Here is a 9,486-nt window from a genome sequence, read left to right on the forward strand (position 1 = left end):
GCACAATCTTCTTAATATTTTATTTGTCGCCTCTACAATACCATCATCTGCGGTCTGTAAGGAGAAGAATTGTGATGTTCAATCTTGAAAATCCTTGCAAAGCTCTTTCATCATCTTGTATTGAGATTCGAACCATATCAGTGAGGATTCTTCAGGGACCCCATAACGACAGATGATTATTCTTAAGAACGGGCAACCACTTGTTTGGTAACATTAGCATAGGAAGCTGCTTCCACCCACTTGGTGAAGTAATAATCGCAACCAGGATGAAGCGATGTCCATTAGAAGCAGTGGGCTCAATCTTCCCAATCAGATCAATGCCCCACATCACGAATGGCCAAGGCGAATTCATGGAATTCAGAGGGCTTGGTGGTACATGCACCCTTATCAGCATAGATTTGACACTTATGGCATTTCCTAGCATACTTGAAACAATCGGATTCCATAGTCATCCAATAATAACCGACTCTCAACAACTTCTTGGACATTGCATGACCACCGCATGGGTACCAAAAGATCCTTCATGCACTTCCTGCATCAACATGTCTGCTTCGTGTCTTCCACGCATCTGAGCAAGAACCATGTCAAAGTTTCTTTTGTACAGCAGTCATCCTGATTCAAATAAAAGCTTCAGCTAGCCTTCTCAGGGTTTTTGTCATTCTTCGACGCACCTTCAGGATACTCCTGGCTCTTGAGGAAATTCTTGATATCATAATACCACGGCTTCTCATCAACAACAGACTCGGCTGCAAACACATACGCAAGCCTCTCGAGTCGATTCACCGCAACATGTGTCACATGATTCACCAATGAACTTGATCATAGAAGACAAAGTAGCCAAGGCATCAGCCATCTGATTCTCATCCGGGGGACATGATACAACTTCACCTTCTTGAAAGAACGTCAGTATTCTTCGGGTGTAATCTCTGTAAGAAATCAAATGCGGCTGGTTGGTATTCCAATCTCCAGTGACCTGATTAATCACTAGAGCGGAATCTCCATATATGTCAAGCATCTTGATCCTCAGATCAAGGCTTCTTCTATCCCCATGATACAAGCCTCGTACTCAGCCTCGTTGTTGGTGACGTCAAAAGTCAATCTGGCAGGAAAAAGGCATATGAGCACCTTAGGATTAATAAGCACTGCACCAACACCATTACCACGTTCACAGCCCCATCAAACATCAATGTCCACTTGTCATCAGGATCCGGTCCTTCCTCGACAAGAGGCTCTCACAATCTTTCATCTTAAGATACATGATGTCTTCATCAGGGAATTCAAACATCATAGGCTAATAATCATCAATTGGTTGCTCGGCAAGGTAGTTTGACAGAATACTACCTTTGATGGCCTTCTGCGACGTATATTGGATATCATATTCTGTTAGAATCATCTGCCAACGGGCAACACGTCCGGTGAGAGCCGGCTTCTCAAAGATGTATTTCACTGGATCCATCTTAGAAATCAACAAGGTAGTATGGTTCAACATATACTGCCTCAGTCGGCGAGCAGCCCAGGCCAAAGCACAGCAAGTTTTCTCAAGCTGCGAATATTTGATTTCACAGTCGGTAAACTTTTTGCTAAGGTAGTATATGGCATCACTACGCCAAAAACTGGAATAGACAGCGCACCTTAGAGGGCGCTTTATTACAAAAGCGGACTCTAAAGTGAAGAGAAAAAATAAGGAGCGAACAACTGGAATAGAGAGCGCACTTTAGAGGGCGCTTTGTAACAAAGCGCCCTCTAAAGTGAAGCAAAAAAATAATGAGGAAATGGAGGGACACCAATAGAGGGCGCTTTTATGAAAGCGCCCTCTAAGGGTACCCTTAGAGGGCGCTTTTACAAAAGCGCTCTCTAAGTCCATGTACATTTCCAGTTTATAAGGCGCTTTTGGAAAGCCTTAGAGAGCACTTTTAGAAGCGCCCTCTTAGGCCCCCTTAGAGGAAATGGAGGGACACCAATAGAGGGCGCTTTTATGAAAGCGCCCTCTAAGGGTAACCTTAGAGGGCGCTTTTACAAAAGCGCTCTCTAAGTCCATGTACATTTCAAGTTTATAAGGCGCTTTGGAAAGCCTTAGAGAGCGCTTTCATAAGCGCCCTCTTAGGCCCCCTTTAGAGGGCGCTTTTTTTCCATAAGCGCCCTCTAAGGTCCCCTTTAGTAAACATTAAAATTATAACATACTGCGCGTTTTGTTATTTCACTCTCTGTTATTTCGTTCTTTTTCACGTTAGGGTTCTCACTGCTACGATTTTCGCTACTTCTAAGGCGTTCTCCTTCCACCTCTGTTAGATCTACGACGTTTCCTCCTTCTATCAATCAAAGGTACTTGCATTATTGCTTTGTTTTAGCTTTGCCCCATTTCAGTTTTATGTTATTGTTGTCTATGCTACGTTTGTTTCGACCATCAAAATTAATGACGAAGAAAAAAAATGAATCACATTCAAAGACTGTTGTTAGGGTTCGGTTATGGTTGCATTATAGAGACATTAGAAACCTTTGATTTCGCGGCTTAGATTGTAGTTTAACAACATTTTGTAAAACCCTAAAAAGTTTCAAATTTTTGACTATTCAGGCAGCAATATCTAAAACACCTTCTACCAATCAAAGGTACACTATGCAGCTTATGAGTGTATTTATTCTAGCATACATAGCGTAGCTAGTAACTTAAGAAGTTTAGGTATGAATGTTATTTGATAGAGTAAATGGAGACATGAATGCCCTGCACAGAGACTAACTCAATAAAGCGAAATTGTTTTGTCTCATCCCATTTTTGGTTTCTCTTCTGAAATTGTTTTTTGTTTATTCTAATTAGTAATGGATAATACATGGATGTCTTCCAATCGATTGTCGAGAGAGTACGAGAATGGGGTATCAGAATTCGTTAAAGAGACACAATTGTTTTCCTCCATCATTTTTTGACATAATGGTACATCTAGTTGTTCATCTTGTGAAAGAGACACAATTGTGTGGACCAGCTTATATGAGATGGATGTACCCTGTTGAACGTTATATGAAAATATTAAAAGGGTACGTGAAGAACCGAAGTCGACCAGAAGGTTGTATGGTTGAAAGATACATTGTTGAAGAAGCGATTGAGTTTTGTACTGAATATTTGTCTAATGTTCAGTCAATCGGACTCCCCAAGTCTCAGCTTGTCGAAAAGAAAGAAGGAAAAAATCTAATTGGAAATAAAATCGTGGCAGTATCAAGGGTCGAACGGGATCAAGTGCATTTGTATGTTCTGCACAATGAGAATGAGGTTGAGTCGTATGTTGAAATTCACAAGGATGTTCTCCGAGGTTTAAATCCCAATAGAAATGAAAATTGGATAGTACGAGAGCACAATCGATGTTTTATACCTTGGTTTAAGGATCATATTTATTCAAAGTATTATTCAGATCCCGCTTCAAAAACAGAAAGGTTGAGATGCTTAGCATATGGTCCAAGTTTCCATGTTTTTTCTTATAGCGCATACGCGATTAATGGATACACATTTTATACCAAAGAACAAGATGATAAAAGTACTATGCAGAATAGTGGTGTCACCGTGGTAGCTGAAGCAATGCACATATCAAGTGTGAAGGACTTAAACCCCAAATTTGCAAATCTGTCGTATTTTGGTGTTATCGAGCGCATTTGGGTGTTTGATTATGAGAAGTTTCAGATTCCTATATTTGGTTGCAAGTGGGTTGAAAATAATAACGGCATTCGAATGGATAAGTCAGGATTTTTGCAAGTGGATCTTAATAGGGTGGGATACAAAGATGAGTCTTTTATTCTAGCCTCTCAAGCTAGACAAGTGTTCTATGTCAATGATCCGAAAAGTACGAAATGGTCTATAGTTCTTTTTTCCAACAAAGTAATTGATGAAAACACTAGAGATCAAGGTGATATTGATGTTGAGATTGAATCGTTTACCAGAAATGATCAAGATGAGAATATTATATCAAATGATTCATATATTAGAAATGATCATAATGAGGGTATTTGGATCAATCCAACCGTCCGTGTTGTTAAGAGACATGTAAAACGTATTCCAACCAAGAAAAGAAAGAGAACTTAGTGAAAAAGGTACAGGTCAAATGATTTTAATTGTTTTCTTTATTATAGGTAAAATGGCTTTTATGATTTTAATTGTTTTTATATTTGTCATCTGATTTTAATTGTTTTCTTTATTACAGGTAAAATGGCTATTATGAAGTCAATCATTCGTGCAAGGGGCAAGGGATACTTGAAAGTATCAATTGATATTTGTTTAGATGGAGATGTTCCATTGTCGTCAAGCCTCATTCGCGTAGATGATGATGCTGGATATTTGAAAGTATCCCTCCACGACAATGGAACATGTCCATCTAAAACAAATATCAATTCTATCTTCAAAAGATAAGGGACCAAAAATATAAGGGGATTACGCAGCAAATCGAGTCAGTTGCATAAAAAAAAAGGTATAAACATAATTATATGATATTTATGCATAGAAAATGTTAATTCTTGATCTTATACTTCACCTAACTTATTTTATGATATTTTAGGTTCATGCTATTGATATTGAACAAAAAGAGGTTGTTGCTAAGAAGACTGCGGCTAGCAAAAAAAACATGCATCTCAGAGATGCTTTTGCTATACTTAGTTTTATTTCTTTTTAATAGTTATGAATTGTTTGTATATTTAGAATCTTTAGAAGTTAAACGATTATATATCAGTGGATTGTTGTATATGTATGGATTGTTGTATATAAGGCTTGTTGAATGCAATGTGTGAAAAAGGGCTTCAAATTATACAGGTTTAGGTGTACTGCTTCAATATACAGGTTGTCTAAAATAAATAAAAAATATAGCGCTTTTAAAAAAAAATTAAATAACCACCCACTTTAGAGGGCGCTTTCCTAAATAAGCGCCCTCTAAACCCTTTAAGTTTCCACTTTAGAGGGCGCTTTCCAGTAAAAGCGCCCTCTAAACCCTTAAAAGTTTCCACTTTAGAGGGCGCTTTCCAGTAAAAGCGCCCTCTAAACCCTTAAAAGTTTCCACTTTAGAGGGCGCTTTCCAATAAAAGTGCCCTCTAAACCCTTAAAATTTTCCACTTTAGAGGGCGCTTTCTTTAAAAAGCGCCCTCTAAAGTGGCCCATAAAGGGCTTAAAGAGCCACTTTAGAGAGCGCTTTCACCAGGAAAAAAAGCGCTGTCTTTACCTATGCCAGCGCCAGATTAGAGGGTGCTTTAAAGCGCTGTTATAGGCCAAAAAAAGCGTTCTCTTTTCCCTTATTTGGCGTAGTGCATGCTCTTTTCGACCAGACTCGTCATGCTGTCCCAATACACACCTCATCGAATTCTCAGTCACTGACAGGTACATTATCAGAGGTCTCCCCGAAACTGGAGGTATAAGGATTGGAGGTTTCTATAAATACTCTTTTATCTTGTCAAAAGCTTTCTAACAATCATCATTCCACCTGATTGCTTGATTCTTCCTCAGCAATTTGAATATCGGTTCACACGTGGCAGTTAGGTGAGATACAAACCTTGCAATGTAGTTCAATCTCCCTAAAAACCCATGAACCTGCTTTTCAGTTTTCGGTTCAGGCATCTCTTGAATAGCTTTTACTTTTGCTGGATCAACCTCAATCCCTTTCTCACTGACAATGAAGCCTAACAGCTTCCCGGATCTCACCCCAAACATACACTTGTTCAGATTCAGCCTCAGCTTGAATTTTCTCAATCTGTCAAACAACTTCTGCAAATTTACCAGGTGCTTCTCTTCTGTTTGAGACTTCACAATCATGTCATCCACATACACCTCAATCTCTTTGTGCATCATGTCATGAAAGAGAGTCGTCATAGCCCTTTGATAGGTAGCACCGGCATTCTTCAGCCCAAATGGCATCACCTTTTAGCAGAACGTGCCCCAAGGTGTAATGAATGTCGTCTTTTCCATGTCCTCTGGCGCCATCTTAATCTGATTATAGACTGAGAAACCATCCATGAAAGAGAAAACCGAGGATTGAGCCATATTATCAACCAATACATCAATGTGAGGTAATGGGAAATCATCTTTCGGACTCGCTCTGTTCAAATCCCGGTAATCGACACACATTCTGACTTTGTCGTCCTTCTTCGGCACGGGAACGATGTTGGCAACCCACGGGGGATAAGTCGTTATTGACAGAAAACCCGCATCAAACTGCTTCTGAACCTCTTCCTTGATCTTAACTGCCATGTCAGGACTAGTTCTCCGAAGCTTCTGCTTGACTGAAGGACAATCTTCTCTGAGAGGTAGTCTATGCACCACAATATCGGTATCCAACCCAGGCATATCTTGATACGACCAGGCGAATATCTCCACATACTCTCTCAGCATCTCAATCAAACTTCTCTTGACATCTTCTTTCAAAGCAGCCCCGATCTTGATCTCCTTTCTGGCGTCCTCAGTACCAAGATTAATAATCTCCAACTCCTCCTGATGAGGTTGGATGACCCTTTCCTCCTGCTTCAATAATCTGACCAGTTCTTTAGGGAGTTCACAGTCTTCCTCACTCTCCTCTTCAGCTTGGTAGATGGGATTATTGAAATCATACTGAGCCATAACAGAACTGTTCATAGTGGATTCCGTAAGATCACTTCTGCATGTTTAATGCTTTATTTTAGAAAAAGAGTTTAAGAAAATCACAAAAAACAAAAACATTGCCATTTTTATTTTTTTGTAAATGAAAACAAAAATAGAAAGACAGGGATCACAAAATCGTTTGCAAAACGTCCTTTATTAATGATAATTATTGAAAACATGATGAGGCCCTACAATGAACCACTACGCCTTGGGAAGAACGTAGGGTTTTGTGCAAAATGAAAAACAAAAGAAAATTACTCTATTCGAAGAGTAACTTGGACCACATCTTCTGTTGTCCAGTTGTTGATCATCTCCCCAGGCGCACACGGGCGAACCCAATTGTTCAGATCACAATCACTGTCACCGTCATCACTACTGGCCGCAAAGACGTCACCGTGACTCATCAGCCCAACGCTGGTAAAGGTACTCGGACCTGTCTGCGCACCCTGCTCCGCTTGCAGAGGTTGATAACCAATTCCGAACTTGTCTTCTTTGATAGGCAAATCCACCATCTTGCCCCAGCCTTCAGCATTGCCCGAGCTGACAACCTCCATAGCCTGTTTATACGATGCAATTGAGGCACTTGGCTTCTTCTTCTCAGTAAAAGCCACCCTCTCGAGAGCAACGGTCTCGAATGCCTGGCATAGAGTTTCATGGATCTCGCCATCCACCTCTACATACTTGAAAGAGGATAGGTGACTCACCAGAATATCTTCTTCACCGCACACGGTCACAATCTGACTGTTCCAGACATACTTCAACTTTTGGTGGAGAGTGGACGACACTGCCCCAGCTGCGTGAATCCAAGGATGCCATAATAAGCAACTATATGCTGGCTGGATGTCCATCACATAGAAGATAATATCGAACACCTCCGGGCCAATCTTCACCGACAATGTGACTTCACCAAAAACAGACCGTTTGGATCCATCAAATGCACGTACAATCAGATCGCTCGGAGTAAGGACAACCCCTTCAACATCAATCTTGGTCAGGATCTTCTTGGGCAATACATTCAGAGACGAGCCAGTGTCTACCAACACGTGCGACAGCACCGCACCCTTACACTCCATGGTGATATGCAAGGCCTTGTTATGGTTGCGACCTTCAGGCGTTAGATCTAAATCTGTGAACCCCAAACCATGCCTGGTACTGACATTTGCAATAACCCCCTCCAACTGGTTGACAGAGATCTCTTGAGGCACGTAAGCCAGATTCAACATTTTCAACAAGGCATTACGATGTGCCTCAGAGCACAGGAGCAATGAGAGGATATAAATTTTGGACGGAGTTTGATTCAGCTGATCTACAATCTTGTAGTCACTCTTCTTTATAATTTTCATGAACTCCTCCACGTCTTTCTCAAACGAACCCTCAGGCGCCTCCTTTTGAGCATGTTCTTCATCAACCACAGCCTGTTTACCTTTAGCTTTGGCAAGAGCCTCGACATTGTTATCCCTCAACGGTTGTGGTGCAAACAGACGACCGCTTCTGGTAAACCCTCCTGGTCCTCCAACATTGTCTACAACTGGACCAACAACCACAGGAGTTCTACCTGGCACACCAATAGTCACAGGAGCTTGGTTAACTGGTCTGACTTGATTTTCAGCCCTTCGATTACTGCGGTAAGCGTTGTCGTATTTCCACGGCACGACCCTACTATCAACAACCCTTCTTCCCGAAGCAACAATAGTAGTTGGAGTATTGATGGTTACTGGCGCAGAAATGGTAACAGGAGTACCAATAGTTGTAGGCGCACTAACAGTCCTCTGGCCACGTCCCTCGAACGGTTTGAAATAAATGGTGACAGTTGACACCACCCCACGATCTTTCACGGCCCGAACAAATTGTAGACAGCCCTCATCCATCAAACTCTGAATACCGACCCTCAACTGGTTACAGCCGCTCTCTGAATCAACACATTCTGCACAACCCTGGTCACAGCCCGGGAATACTTCCCCATTCAACAGACGATCCTTCACAACAAACAGAGACGTCTGAACATCCTCAACACTGACCACCAAGTCTTCAGTGTCTCCACCTCCGACATTGTTCACTCTATGCGCACCATGCTGAGGCATAGGGTTGTTTACAACATTCGGCACAGGAGCAAAATTGATAGTTTTGGCGTCAATTAAGTCCTGGACCTTATGATGAAAAGCCCGACAGTTCTCAATATGGTGCCCCGGTGCACCAGAATGGAAATCACAACGAACGTTGGCATCATACCCAGGTGGTATTTTTGTCAACGGTGCCATAGTACGCAACTCAACGAACCCCAATTTGAGCAATTCGGGTAGCAATTCGGCGTATGTCATTGGCAGCGGGTCAAAACGTCGATCAGGCATCCTCTGTCTTGGCTGATACGGACGTTGTTGTTGTTGTTGTGGTGGTGGTGGCGGTTGTTGTTGTTGAACTCTCTGTTGTTGCTGTTGTTGACGTGGTTGAGGTGCTGGAATGGTTACAGCAGCAACCTGGCGATACTGATTTCTGTTGGTATTCCTTCGGTGTTGCACGGCATTGGTTTCACCCTCTCTCCTGCGAGGTGCCCCAGCAAATGGCTTCTTTGAAGACGAGGAACCCGCATCCTGAATCTTTCCAGCTTTAATCAAGCTTTCTGTCCTCTCTCCACAAATCACAACATCTGAGAAACTACCGAATGGGCAGCTCCCCATCCGGTCCATGAATACACCCTGTAATGTACCGATGAACATATCGGTCAATTCCCTCTCCAGCATAGGGGGTTGTACTCTTGCAGCTAACTCACGCCATCTCTGGGCGTACTCCTTGAAGCTTTCACTAGATTTTTGACATAAACTCTGCAACTGAGTCCGGCTAGGCGCCATGTCCATATTGTGTTTGTACTACCTCAAGAAGGCCTCACCCAGATC

Source organism: Lathyrus oleraceus, chromosome 7 (genome assembly GCF_024323335.1).
Source record: "Lathyrus oleraceus cultivar Zhongwan6 chromosome 7, CAAS_Psat_ZW6_1.0, whole genome shotgun sequence".
In the NCBI taxonomy this organism is placed as follows: Eukaryota; Viridiplantae; Streptophyta; class Magnoliopsida; order Fabales; family Fabaceae; genus Lathyrus; species Lathyrus oleraceus.